We start from the raw sequence: 15,442 nt of genomic DNA on the forward strand, positions 1-15,442 counted from the left end.
TCTGCTGGAACTGTTGTGAGTGCTTCTCTGCCATTCCAACTAATCAGTGGTGTTATAGAGTGATGCCTCTTTATCTCATAAACGATCATCGGCTAACAACAGACAGTGTGTTTGTGTGTCCACCGGTTGCAGCAAAGTCACAATCCCGACAACGTCCACTTTCATTTTGTCCTGTTATAAATTTAATTCCCGGAGATAATATCAGTTGTTAGTTAGCGACAGTTGGCACGACCCTGATGGATATCATTTTAAACCAGAAACAGAAACGATAAGCAGAAGCTGCTACTTCAACAAGTTCCACACTAGTTTTGCTAACAAGATTTTTTTTTTTTTACGGTTCAGGCAGAGAATTAAGCTCCCAGGGTTAAAACACCGACTCCCACATCATCCAAAATGTAAACGAGGGGAACTACAGGGAAGTCATAAAAAAACAAAAACATAGCTTTGTGCAGGATTTTTTTTGAGTTGATGGTTTTTGCCAAAACCCTTTCAGAAAAGTCAGCATCTAAGCTCCATCACAATTCAACTGACATCTAATTGGTTCAACTGTAATTTTAATTGACAGCTAACACAATCCTTACAATTCCTGTTTAACACTGTGGATTTATTAAGGAGAACTGGATCCTGGACTCAAATACCATTTTCAGAATTGCACTGGAATCCTGAAATTCTCTAGACCAGGGGTGGGCGATTCTGATCCTTGAGGTTCAAAATGTTTATTGTCATATGCATAGTAAGGAAACATGTTTCCCTGTGCAATGAAATTCTTACTTTGTGATCCACACTGAATGCCAAACAACACAAGTGAAATATAAAGTAGATAAATAGTAGCACAAAATCTAAAGGCACTTTAAACAGCAAGTGAAAAGAAATAATAATATACTAAAAACATAAGAGATAATGAATGCTATATCAGAGCTGTATGTACAACAGTCAGCAGAGGGTGTGCAATTATGCATGTGCAACTGAGCATGCAAACAGTACAGGTGGAATTACATGAAGTAATTCCTGACTGTAAACTCCTGCCAGCTGTTTAGGAGCCTGATCGCAGTTAGAAATTTTTTTTGGCCCTTGAGGGCCACTGCCCAATTATTTTCCCAACTATTCCTGCCCTACCCATTACTGATTACATGATTCCGGTGTATTTAGTCAACCAAAAGCTGGAACATACAAATTCACTTAGTCTTTCCTCACTCCACTTTCATCTAATGGCATCTTCCAGCTTCTGATTGACTGAACACACCTGATTGAGGTCAATACTAAATCACGTAAAAAAAAAAAAAGACCAACTGAGGCAAAGAAACGTCTAACTAACACCTCTCTAATACATTGCCAGGACCTGATTTCTTTAACCCTGTATAGAGGGCTGTGCAATATTGACAGAAAATTCTAGCTCAATATTTTCCTGGTATTTTGATGATAACTAGACAATATTTTGTATCCTTCAAAAATGTGTTTGTAAAATTGTTATATTGTACTCATTTTAATCATATAAAATGTTTATTACTAAAGATTAATAGAGCATACAGTATTTATGGAAAACATCTTATTTACTTAAAGTGAAGCATTCAAGTAAAAACAATACAAAAACATTGAAATAACCAGTATTTCCAACTCTTTCAATTTTCCCAGTAAATGCTGCTCATTGACTGTGTTTACATGCGTTTAAGTAACCAGATTAGAAATGGCTTTGTTTTCTTAACTATCATGTAAAGGGGAAACCTGGTTTCCGTAATCAGGGTAAGGGATTAAAAGTACTCAGTCACATAAATACATACATCACTGATGTGGCTAACTGCAACCGCAGTCCTCTCCCGGAAGTCACAGATCTTATAGGGAAATGGAAGTCTGACACTGGACTCAATCATCAAACATTCAGAAATGGTCACAAGTAACTTGAGTTTAAAATCTTATAGAATGCTCGATATTAGTACCATGGTAATCATATAACAATGTCTGACCACTGTATAACTGTATACAATTCAATGCCACACTTTCGCCTTAACATTTGTTTACAACACTCCAAATGTTTCAGTTATTAATGAAATTGTCATAAATGTCTACATTCAATTGTGTGTTTATTATTGAAGTCACAGTTAAAGGTGGTGTTGTGTTGGACTACATTATATTCAGAGGTGTTACTAATATTCCGACCTTCTCATGTATATAGCTGGGAAGAAGAAAAATATAGACACACCTCTGAATACAGGTATACCTAATAAAGTGGCCAGTGAGTGTATATTTCTGATTCTCCAGCTGAACCCTTGATTCAGTGGTGTGTGTGTGTAGCAGTGTTTGAGCCAAGGCCGTCATTTCTCATTTGACATGAGCTACAAACATGCTTCACACAGCTGCTCATTTGAAGCATTTTTATTCAATTATTTTTATGTTATCTGAGTTTTTTAGCATCACAGTCGGCAACAGCTGTATAAAAACAGCTGTGGCACACTGTGGCTGTGTGTTTTGTCGTCCCCCCCCAAACTCTTCTAACTTCTTTTAATCCTGATGCAGCTATACTGCATTTAAATGAATCAAGCAATGAGCTCTGTACAAGACATGACTTTCATGGGTTCTTTCTGCACATCACTGCCACTGTCACTATAGAGACCTCCTGCAGCCAGGATAGAAGCTCTGTCAGTGTTAAATGACATACATATAATCCTAACAAGGGCCATATATCCACTGAAACAGCAGCACATGCTGATATAGAAAACAAGCACAAAAGTGACAGCACTACAATACAGCCCTTAACAAAGTTAATAACTAACAAAACTAATAATTCTAATCCTTTCTTATCTTTGACTGAACCTGACCATTTTTTTGCCTTTGTGAAATTCAGAAAATCACACTTGGCAGTATTTGCATTGCTCCCTATCAGGGTTTGTATTTGACGAAACTCTGAAATTTCATATTGATTCAAAAGGCAAATGGAAATAGCTATGTCAGAGCCAAAGACAAACAAACATACTGATGAAAACTCTTGACTTCAGTGTGGTCATGAGACATTGGTGTGGACTTTAGTAAACACCATACTGGCCTTTTGAACATAGGCCTGGTGTCCTAACCTTGTTTGTTAACCTTTCTTGGCAGACCCTCCCTCTGCTCCTCTTATCAGTTTGTATTGATCTGCCTGACAGGTACCCACAAAAAATGATGTGCAACAGGTAAAAAAAAAAAAAAAAAAGAAGAAAAAAATTTATATTAATTCACATGTACAGGTAAAAGGTAGACTAAATGTGGGTAAGTAGTGAGTGAAATAAACAGTTTAAATAAGAAAAAAAACTAAAGCTGCAGTTTCTTTTAAACATCTAATCCAACATAATTTTTATCACACCTAAATAACCAAAACATTTACTGTGAAGGCCTATTGCACAACCTTTGATCCCTCAACTCACATCAGCTAATAGGACATCACTCAGACATCGAAGGCCAAGTTGGATGTATAGGAGAAGTTTGGTGTGGTTACAGACTGAGAGTGAGATTATAGCGGCTGTGCTGCTTGTAAATAGTGCCAAAAATTGTTTGCATTTGATAGCCGCAAGCTAGGCACTTCCTCACTAAGGGGACAGCTGCAGAGCCCAGGTGCTGCATCCATCGACAAATACTTTTCCAAGAACACCACTCTCAAGCACTTTAAGTAAGTGACTGTGTAGCTTAAAGCCTATTTTAATTAGGGGTACGGTTCGGGTCGCTGGTCTTATGTTAATGGATCTGGATTTCATTTAGGAGCAATTCTGGGCAACGGTTTGGGTCTGATATGGAGCTTTGTGGGCATGGGGTGGGTGTGGGTTTTCAAAACTGGACCTGTACAGGTCTCTGGCACAAATTTAAATTACTTCAGAATCAGATTCTGTTTGACTAAACTGGAGTTCAAAGACTAAGAAAGTTCAACCTGTTCTGTTTCCTACTATATTCCTGCCTGCCATTACAAACACCCTTCAGGTGTAATTTGACACAGCCTGTTTTTTTGTCCAAACATCTGAAGTTGTCAGCTCACCTCTGCAAAGATGTCATTGGCTGCCACACATTTGAGACAGGCCACTCATTCAGTTCAATATCACATTTACAAAATAATCTGCTAATGTTCTTTTTTCGCTGGTTTACATCATATTGGACATTTTAACAGATCATTTTCAAGTTCACAGGCAAAGTAAAAATAATACACAGAACAAAAATACCACTTGTCACTTTCCCCATTTAGGGGTTGCCACAGTGAATCATCACACTGACGACTTGCATGTTGACATTTGGCATGTGTTTTACGCCTTAACCACTAGCTTACCAGGGACATATATTTGTATTATATTTATATATTTATATTTAGTATATTTTTAAAATATATTAAACATTAAAATAGTAAAAACAAACAAACAAAAAAAGGTGAAGCAAACAAAAAATCTACAATACTGTCATAGATATCTCCTAAAGACACATATTCACTTCCAACTTTGTATTAGGTGTATACATGCAATATACAGTGTATTTCATTTATCTACATACACCTACACACTAGCAGTTATGTAGACAGTCCCACCTATATGTAACATATGGGTATATAACAAATGATCAAACCAAAAAAAAAAAAAAGTATACTTCAATAGCTTCATGGCGCCCAGCTATTTTCTATGGCATTTACCTAATTTTCAACGTTATCTTTTGTTAATCCCAGCCTTCACCCTGACTAAGGAGGCTCCAGACACCCACAAAATCCAATTTCTGACTTTTCTTTTCAATTGAAACCTTTTCTAGAAAACACCAGACACTTCAAGAGCAGTTTCCTTTTCCATGTTTGTCACCAACATCCCCATCAACAAGTTTAAGTGTCAAAGCATAATTTTACACCTACTGTCCAGAAGATAATTTTACAAACAAAATTCCTTTTTTAAAAAGGGATTCAGTAAATACTGGCTTGTTTTTATGACTATATTTTGATTATACCATAAAACTTGATTTTGTATTTTATCACCTGATTGTATTTGATGATATTGATACGGACACCAGTTTAATCTTACTTCTTACAAGAAACCAGATAAATAATTGAAGAATTCTCTTTTAAAGAGCCCATGGCATGTTGTTTCCTTGTTTTTTGACTTATCTACAATGTTGGTGAATTAATCTACAATGATGAATTATCATCTTAAATGTGCTCAAAAAATGAGGTGTATTCATGTTCTAGTATTTCTATGCAGAAACACCTGGGCCTATACATGTATCTCAAACTGTCGCTCAAGTCTTCTTTTTCTGACGAAAAGATTTCCTTGAATGGTCAATTTCCAGGCACTGGCGTTCACGTAAGCTTGCCTGACATCCTGTGAAAACAGAATTTTGAGTATGTGCATGGTTCTGTGGATATATTTTCCCTTCTGCTGCCTGCAATGTACACCTGGGCCTATACATGTATCTCAAACTGTCGCTCAAGTCTTCTTTTTCTGACGAAAAGATTTCCTTGAATGGTCAATCTCCAGGCACTGGCGTTCACGTAAGCTTGCCTGACATCCTGTGAAAACAGAATTTTGAGTATGTGCATGGTTCTGTGGATATATTTTCCCTTCTGCTGCCTGCAATGTGGCCAGAGGATGTGGAGAAAAATACAGGGCCTGAGGTTACTGGATGTCCTGGAATGTTCATGTACAGGGACTTGTTTTACCTGAATGGGTCTAACCTACAATCAGCCGGCCTGTGAAGCACCCCGTGGTGGTTAATGATCAGCTCATCGATGCTGGATTCCCCCGGTGCACAGTACCTACTGTATTTGTGTTGACTGCTTGAGGCCACTGTGTCTGTTGCATGTGATGTGTTGCTGGCTAACGAGCTGATTAACGATCCATGATGTTACTGTTGGTGCTATGCACCCCGTGGTGGTTAATGATCAGCTCATCGATGCTGGATTCCCCCGGTGCACAGTACCTACTGTATTTGTGTTGACTGCTTGAGGCCACTGTGTCTGTTGCATGTGATGTGTTGCTGGCTAACGAGCTGATTAACGATCCATGATGTTACTGTTGGTGCTATGCTATCTGTTGGAATTCATTTCACTACTTTGGGACTATATGTGGTCGTGTGGGGGAAGACACGGTGACCACTGGTTGGATTTACCGACCTCAAAGATACTTGAAAGGAAGCGATGTTTCCACTATTCAGTGGTACTTTATGGTAAGTTTAAAAAACACGTTGCATGTCTGTTAATGCCTTGTTTCTGTAATGTTAGAGAGAATTGTTGTAAGGCTAGAGAACCTACTATGTCTGTAACATAGTAACATTAACATTCTGTAACATTATGGCAGTTGAAATATGGGCTTTCTCAATTACCCACTTTGTTTAGAGTGTTACACATCTCTTTTCATCTGTACATATACCATTGTTTACCTATCTATGGAGGAGAAATTCACATTAATCAGTGCCGTTGCAGTTTGTTGTGCTGTCCACTTTCGACAATACTGGCAGCAGGACGCATGTGCATTCACAAACTATCCTCTCATTTTTAGCAGGCTCTCTGGTTTTATGGTTCTGAAATAATTACAGACTATTTTGAGTTATGATGGGCGCAAAGCTAATCTAGAGGTACCCAAGATTAAACATTAGATGGCTGGAAATGAGCATGCCATTGCCACTTTAATCATGGACAACTGAGAAACAGTTAATTGATAGTAAGGGTATTTTGTTTTTGAAATAAAGGGTGAATTTACATCAATATTTTTGCTGAAAAACAACGGTGGTTTGAAAATTAAGGGCCTTAAGATTGAACAATTTAAGACCCCTTATAATCATTATATAGTTAGGTCCTTTTGATTATTTCAGGCTTATCATCCAATATAAAATGAAATATCCTTTGTTCAAATTTTAAAACAACTCTTCTCCTAGAGAGAGCAGTGACATGAGCATATAAATAAAGCCTTCTATTGTATTGTTTCTCACTTTCTTGGCCAGTCTCCATCACTATGATGAATAGAGAGAGGGGGAACCCTGGTTTTAATCTTCTGTATTGCATAATTTTTTCAGACATATACCCATTATTGATTTTACATTTTGGATGCTTATACAATTACTTTTAAACAACAAGATGACAAAATTACAGCACACTTAATATTTGTAAATAAAATCTGACTTTGTCAAATGCTTTTTTAAAATCAGCACAAAAAAAAAAAAAACCTGTGCAGGGGATCTAATAAACTCATAATGCCTAATAATTTCTATAAGTTGTCTAATATCAAAAAACAGTCTGATCTGAATGAATAATACTTCCATCCATTATCTATACCGCTTATTCCTGAATAGGGTCGTGGGGGCAAGCATATCCCAGCTGACACTGGGCAACAGACGCAGTACACCCTGGTCAGGTCACCAGTCTATCACACGGGCAATTTAGAACTGTATGTCTTTGGACGGTGGGAGGAAGCCAGAGTACCTGGAGAGAACCCACACAAGCACAGGGAGAACATGCGAAGTCAGCCCGGGTTCGAACCCAGAACCTTCTTGTTGTGAGGCAACAGCACTAACCACCGCGCCGCCGTTTTTTATTCAGTCTATTTACAAGACATTTTGCTAACATTTTCGAATCATTACATTGCAACGTAACTGGTGTCCAATGTTTTTGTGTGGTTGGATGATTGTAGTTTCCACATGAATCTTGTTTTAACAGTAAAGAAATGAATCCTTTCCGGTTGAGTTTATGCAAATTTTCCTTGCTTAAATGACCAATTGAAAAACATTAAGAGGAAATTGACTGCTTATTTAAATATATCACGACTATGACATTTTTTTTTTTACTGTAATCAAAGAATTGTGAATTAAGCATCTGCTTTGGGGGGCAGGAGATGGGACCCTGACCTCTAGCAGGACAAATGAAAAGCAGCAGAACCCAAAAGACTTAATCATGCAAGCATGGATCTTTTTTTTTTTAGGTCAGCTGTGCAAAAAAGGTCATATAAAGGCACTTTTTAAATTCTCTTCTGTGTGTCCATTGGCAGGATCTTTCACTTGGTATAAAATTATCTGTGCATCACTGACCGTGAGCCTGCTGTACTCCAATTATTCAGATGCCTGCTGTGAGACATTTATGCTCTGCTTAGTTTTGACACACCACCTTGCTGCAAAAGTGACAACTAGAAACTGTAAACCATTATAGCTTCAAGTTACATGGTAACAGTAAATACTAAAGCATACTGTTACAACAGCACAAGTAGAGAGCAAGTCAGGGAACTAGCTAATTAATGTAGCATTATTTCACTGAAGTTGACACTGACACAGACCATATCAAACGTATTTGCTTGAGAAAAACTGTTATTTGTTCTTACAAAAGTTATGTTTAAGTATATGTTCGACATTTTGGGTAAATACACTGCTTTTCTTTCTTTCTTATTGCATTAAATGAGTTGCCTCTTTCCACTGTCATCTTTGTAAGCTAAATATGAAGCTACAACAGTGGCGGCCTAAAAGGTTAGAGAAGCAAGCTTGTGACCCAACAGCCAGTTAGCCTGCCTCACAATAAAGTATTAGAAAATGTGGGAACCAGCTAGACTAGCTTTGTCCATAAATAAAGTCTGCCTACAGTACCAGCACCTCTAATGTTCACTAGATAGCTACAAAGCATTTTATTTACTCTGGGAATATAAAGATAACCAATATATACAATACCAATTTTTGCACCATACATTGAATTATTTATACTTTCTCAGCTTTTTTCAATTGGAAGTGTTGATGGTGTTCTGGAAAACTACTAAATGTTTCACCTTCTTTGTGGCTTTGCCTCACTGCGTTTGTCAGTTGCATCCACTCTTTTGAAATAGCTTGCAATAGATTTGCTAATACATACTCATACCCAATGTTACATCAGCCAGAAGCTGCAGCTCTTCAACCTCCAGCTGCCGTAGCGGGGTCTGACCTACATGTGTCATTCAGGAGTGGCTGACAGCTGTTCAGACCTGTGCTTGTATTTCTGCTCTAACCTGCAGGCTTATACAGTTACTGAGGAGTCCGAGTACAACATTAAAGGAGCACGCCACAAATTTTAATACATGGTGGCCTCATCATGACAAGTACTGTTCAGCCTGGGAAGACAATTGTATGGCTTCTGTTGCTCTGGAGGGAGCTTTTCAAATTTTGAAAAATACACCCGATGATGTTATCAACACAGGCTTGAGATTGGCAATTTTCAACATAAATGGTGTTACAAACCAGGTTTATGGAGATTAAAAGCTGTGGATGATTCAGAGAAGGTCTTATGAAAGACGACATGAAGATACATTATGGGAAATGTAGGGTTTGTACTAAAAATTTAATGCAGCTCAGCTTCTGCTGTGTCAATGCTGACAATTTTTTAAACTTTTTACAATTTCCCATATTTTATAAATGTGCAAATAGCTGAAATGACCTTTTCTACTTTTTTCTAGAAGGATTAAAATGCAGTCTTACAGTTCATCATTTCAAATCAAATCAAATTTATTTATATAGCACTTTAAAAACACATCCAGCTGACCAAAGTACTTTACATGGCAGAATAAAATCACAATGAACATACACACCTTATTTACTAGAGATACACCACTTGCAATATTCTTGGCTGATTCCGATTTCCAAAAGTATGACCAGCCGATTCCGATTTTCTCTCTAAGAGCAGAGCCACCAAACCAACATGAAAGAACTAGCAGTGACATAGACCGACTGCTGCATTGCCTCACATCGCCTTTGCCTGGTCCAGTTGTGTTAAAGTAGTGACACTTGAACACACCACACAGACTACAGCCAACAGCCAAGTAACACATACAGTACATTCTGCACCTGCATGACAGAATTCCTCCTACCAGGAGGTGGCAGTATCTATATTCGCCATTCAGCAAGGGAAAGAAGAGCTAGACCGTGGAAGTACAAGTATAAATAAAGCACCTATCATTCAAAACAGCTGCTGCTTCTAAACAAGAATAGGTCTGGTAATGTGTCCTGCTGATAGGTTGCAATTGACACTTCTGTTCTTGCCCTTGTTGTTTTGGTTGTGCAAGAAGAAAGGAGGTTGTGAAAGCGAAAACCAAACTGCACTAAACGGGTGAAATCATGGATACTACAGTGACAGGCTGAAAGAGCTTTCCTGAATCAGATGATAAGATTACTTCAAGAACTCACACTTGTGATCTTGTTTTTTTTTCTTATTTAGCACTTCCTTTCAAAGAAAATAGTTTCGTGTGTGCATGCATCCTTTACTAAAGCACAAGTGTGCACCTCAAAGCTGCATTAACTAAGATTTAGCAGAAATTTGGGTAAACCAAGTAAAAAAATAAAGTCTACAACTGTTTTTTTCTCCCTGGTGTACTAAACGACCCCCGCCCCACTCTGCTATCTTCATGCCTTGTTGTTGTTGTCCTCTGTGGTCACTGTTTTTAAAATCCGCACTGCACCTCTTCCACGCCCCTGATGATCCGAGGCTATAAGATGTGTTTTTCAAACCAATAAGGCTCATTTCCATGGACGCTCCCTGTGCAGGTACAACCCAGGATAGAACTGGACCTGTTAGACCCAAGAGGCTGTGTTCTGTAGCACAGAAAGTGTGCAACAAACAATGAGGAAAAACCAGGGTTAACATCAGTCTGGCATGTCTGAGATGGAGAGCACTAAAAGCATCCAACAGACAAACATTTGACACAGATGTGGCTTTCTTCCTTCTGGATGTGTAAGCCGCTAGCTAACATGTATACAGTATGGCAGCATCATTAACAAGCTAATGTTAGCTTTTCAATTTTGTACCTTTGTATTGTATTATTATGGTTGTAATTTGGAGTCATTTCAACTGACTGCAATGTTAGTGTTTTGTTGTCCTATTAGCAGATACCAGCTCATTTTCCTGGATTAGAAACCAAAGTAATTTTGTTAATTTTGGTCCAGTTTAAATGAAATAACAATGCAGTCCATGTAGCATCTTAGTGAGTAGTAAAAATTTATGCCATCAACACAACTAGAAAAGCGGGGAGTATTTTCAGCTATCAAAACGCAACATGAAATCATTTCACATACAACTCATGGTTATGTGTGTCAGGTATGAAACATTGAACTTGATGCTATAGTGGCTGGAACATTAGTACTGTATAATTACTGGGGGGGAAACATTCCTCTGTATAATTTGTTTGTGTTACTGCAGATACATCGGCTAAAATGTTAGACATACGTATGCATATCACTAAAATGTAAACCTCTATTTGACATTGTGTCACCACAATGCCACCAGCTTTCGTGACCACATATAAAACAGTTTCAGAGACAGGGCAAAGATGAATGGAGGGAGAACAGGGGATACTGCTTGAGTTTTTGGCTTTCACCTCACCCTTAATGGTTGAAAACTAGAGGGAGAAGTTACTTAATGCAGCTTAACATGACCATAAAACATGCCCACTTGGGTGCAAGTACAACTATGAATACTTAAAAAGCCATTTAACAAAGATGTAGGTGGAGTTAGTGTAAAGGAAGACATTTCTAGATCAACAGAGAGCATAGAGAACAGACCGGGTTTGAAAGTAGCCTACGCATGGTCACTATGATGTCTGATTATTTTTAGCATTCAGAATACCACAGATAGACACCGAACTCACCACTTAAATATGCCTAGGCTACGCTCCTGTCTGAACCTGCTCCTTGTTTTCATTCAACAGCTGGAGATCTGCTTATGTGACTGGCTGTGTTGTTTCAAGTGCGAACCTAAATTGTCTTAATAAAAGCATGATCAACAAAGAAAGTAACAACTGAGCACATCTGATAAGCTTCAGTGAAAAGACCCACTGTGGAAAAACCTGCCCTAGCTCTTTACTGCCAAGTTAAAATTCAACTATTTGTACAGTATTTTCCTCTAAAACCTGACAACGCATTGACTGGTTGGAGTCAGTTCTCTAAGAGTCCCTCAGTCTTCACGCCGATTGTTACATAAACCCATGATCCATGTTTTACCAGTTCTTCTCTTCAATAATAATCATTCAAATCTGCACCTTCCCTACGCATTGAGAACCAACACAAAGCAGGCTAAAAGATGAAAACTGGAAACCGTAACATTTGCCATTGTTTTTTTCAGTAAACGCGGAAAAAAGCAGCAGCATGCAAACCACAGCCAAACCATGATCCATGCTGACTGACTTCCAGAGTTTTAGGGCGGATCCATGATCAATTGTTGACTGACTTCCAGAGTTTTAGGGCGGAATTTGGACTCAAAATTACAACTGCACACCAATATAATGTCTAATTCCAAAGATGCACGTTTGGCATTTATAGTGAATTAACATCGTGCCTGAATCAGACAACACCCAGCAGGAAGCGCTCCACGCACAGCTACTGTTGCACTTTATAAACATATGTAATGTAGCCCATTTATTAAACAGTGATTAAAAGAAACAACGCTGTAAACTCATTTAAATGTACACACAAACACGTCCTCTTTTATTTTCTTACATGTTCTAATTGGCTGTGAACACTGCAGCCGCTTCTTCCAGTCAAATAACCAGAATTAAACCGCCCGCTTCCAGCTGCTCTAAATTAACCATTAAATCACACGCCTGATAGAAAAAAGTCATTTTTAGATACGTGCATGTTCGGGTCTTACCTAATGTTTAAGCGTAGCGGACAACTGCAGCATGTGGGGGGAGGAGGCAGACCAGTGTGGAAACAGGAGTGGGAGACCCTTCCCGTTTAACAAGCAAGAAAACTGAGTGGAAATTTCCATCTGCCATGTGATGCTGGTGGTCTTGAAGCGTCGATCGTGTTACAGAGCTTTGCTGGGGGCTCCCTGTTCTCTCCCTCTTTACAGGTACTCATTTGAAAAGCTACATAAACCGACACGAACTTACATTGATGACAGTGGATTTTTTTCCCGGCTTAATTGTTCCAATTTATTTATCTCAATATATTATCCTAAGATATAATACTGGCCAAAGGGTGTTTGCACTAGTGTAGGCTGAAAGGTCATAAAAGGAGAGTTGTATCTTAAGGTGGATCCTTTGTTTACATTACGTTTGGCAAGTCGTTGAGTTAAGTGGGCGTGTTAACGCACGCAAAGTAAGCGCGTTAATGTGCGCCACGCAATAGGTAAATGTTAACACCTTAAAAAAACTGCGTGCTAACACAAGTGCCTGGGAAGTAGGGGTGTGGAGGGTGCTGTGGCACCCCCTGGATAATGGCAAGAGACCTGCAGGGCCGCCACAACCATACGTTTAAAACATAAAAATGTTAAGTAATATTTAACTTCATTTTTATTGGTTAGTTAGTGGTTAATAGTGGATCTTGGTTCCACATTTTCAGTCGATTTGGCCAAACTCTGTCTATTTGAAACAAGTATTGTCTGTTTTTCTTTTCTTGTTTTCTCAGTCTTATCTTGTTTATGTGTCTACTCGTTGTCTTACTGAAGAGCATTGTACATATTAAGAGTCAAATTCCTCTTGTCCAACACACCTTGCCAATAAAGCTGATTCTTATTTGCAATTCATTGCATGATTGTCCATAGTTAACTCGTGATTAACCGCAAATTATTTGCGCCTTTTTAAAATCTGTTCTGAACATTGGTGGAACATAGTACATTTACTCAAGCACTCTACTTAAGTCCAATTTTGCGGTATGTGTACTTGAGTATTTTCATTTTCTGTTACTTCATACTTTGACTTCACTACATTTTAGAGGCAAATGTACTTTTTACTCCGCTACATTTATTTTATAACTTTAGTTACTAATTACTTTTCATAACCAGATTAAGACAAAAAATGACGCTCATGGAGAAAAGAAGAGGTGAGTTCCCTCAGGTAGCAGAGACAGAGCAGGTCCTGGTGGAGGACGAGGACAGAGCTGGCTGGGTTGCTGGAAACGAGGTGAGTACACCATGCAGGTAAGAAGAGTAATCGCCCAGCCCTAATTTACAGTAGCAGCATATTTGCGTCAACATTCTTCCTGACAGATTTTTGCCATGCACTACCATAAGATGGGTATTAATTAAGGAGCAGCACATTCACAGGTAATAACATTAACAGTCATGTTTCTTTTAAATGTCATGTGTTAGGTATTTTTAGTCGAATAGAAATTGGATAGATACTTTATATATTAGAAATGTTTAGTGGAGATAGGATGTCTAGTTAGACTGTTAAATGCTTAGGCATGCTTATGAGTTTCTACAGGGTACATCTGGTCAAGGATAACTAGAGAGAAAAGTTGATGACTGTCAGAAGACAGGGTGTTTAATATTATTATTATGACGTGTATAACTGTAGCCTTAGCCATAATATGTTCTTATGTTTAAACGACATGTTACTAGAGGTCGTGTGAGAATGTTTTTAGCTTCACACCACTTAATCCTGCGAGCAGTTTGGAGGTGCAAGATACCTGAGTGTGTAATGTTAATTTTACCTGTGATCCTTTGAATAAATCAGCACTGTTTTGAAGTTACTTGGACTGTCTCGTCTCTCAGAGTTGGCAATGGTAAGAAGAACCAAAGACCAACACATGTATAGAACCTGGAACTGATATGACCAAAGTATTGTGTCCCCTTCTTGAATTCACAGGATTCTTATACAATGATTTTAATCTAAGACAACAAGGCCCAGGTTGTAAAATACCAGAACTTTTAACAGACAGTGTAAAGACATTGATCAGACACAAAAAACGTTTCCCTGTACATTTGTTTTACTACCATTTGTAGGAATTTATAAGCTTTTGAAAAATGTGCCTGTGACTGTTTGAAGCAACCAAGGATTAACAGTTCCTTCTTAATAGTTAACTTAGTCAATAATTTTTTTTGTACTAAGTCACATTAATTAATTAATTTAATCATTACTTTTAGTACAGATCAGATTTGGTTGCCATATGTGAAACAACTTTCTGATATCAAATCACATATTACAGTAGTTTTGATGGATAAAACATCATTTATATGCTTTTACAATGTTGCAGTTTATAGTTACAGTATGCAGCAAGATAAGCACAATGTACTGAAAAAAATTATAATTTTAGTCAAAAATTTATATAATTATGTAAAATTCAACTGTTCATAATTAACCACTATACATACAAAAATGAAAGATATTTGGATTAACATTAGTATTAATATAGTTTTTCTGTTTGCCTTGAAATGACATGAAGTCTAGAAAGGAGTCACCCAAAAAGTCTTCACATGCATGAATGTGAGCTTTGACTTCTTTGAAGGCTTTATGGATTTCAACTGATCCTTCTCTTCATGTCTGATTGTAAATGAGAAACCTTTTTCTATTCTAATGTTTCACCAGACACGTGAAGACTAATTTTGTTTTTGCTTCCTAAATTGGATTAAAGTGACCAACATTGAATCACATGCTCTTTAACCAGAGATCGGCATGTTTTAAAAAGAAGTAATAAGACCAAAATTTGTGTAGAACCTTTTTTTAAAAAATGTGTGAAAAATGCTCCAACAGTGGTGTTTCTACAAGTAACTGAGAGTTAAACTTGAGTGAAACCT

General features: G+C 37.8%; 1 protein-coding gene across 2 annotated transcripts in view; it reads right to left on the reverse strand.

The window, feature by feature from the left end:
* Window positions 1-12,988, reverse strand: part of slc38a4 (solute carrier family 38 member 4) — a 49,622-nt gene extending 36,634 nt beyond the window's left edge. Inside the window, exon 1 of one of the 2 annotated variants that reach the window (XR_002275060.1) lies at window positions 12,572-12,988. The gene's annotated coding sequence lies outside the window, so the exon portion shown is untranslated. The remainder of the gene's footprint in view (window positions 1-12,571) is intronic. The other variant, XM_020601348.1, reaches the window with a different exon arrangement.
* Between the last annotated feature and the right edge of the window lie 2,454 nt (window positions 12,989-15,442).

This window comes from Monopterus albus, unplaced genomic scaffold, assembly GCF_001952655.1.
Source record: "Monopterus albus unplaced genomic scaffold, M_albus_1.0 scaffold51.1, whole genome shotgun sequence".
In the NCBI taxonomy this organism is placed as follows: domain Eukaryota; kingdom Metazoa; phylum Chordata; class Actinopteri; order Synbranchiformes; family Synbranchidae; genus Monopterus; species Monopterus albus.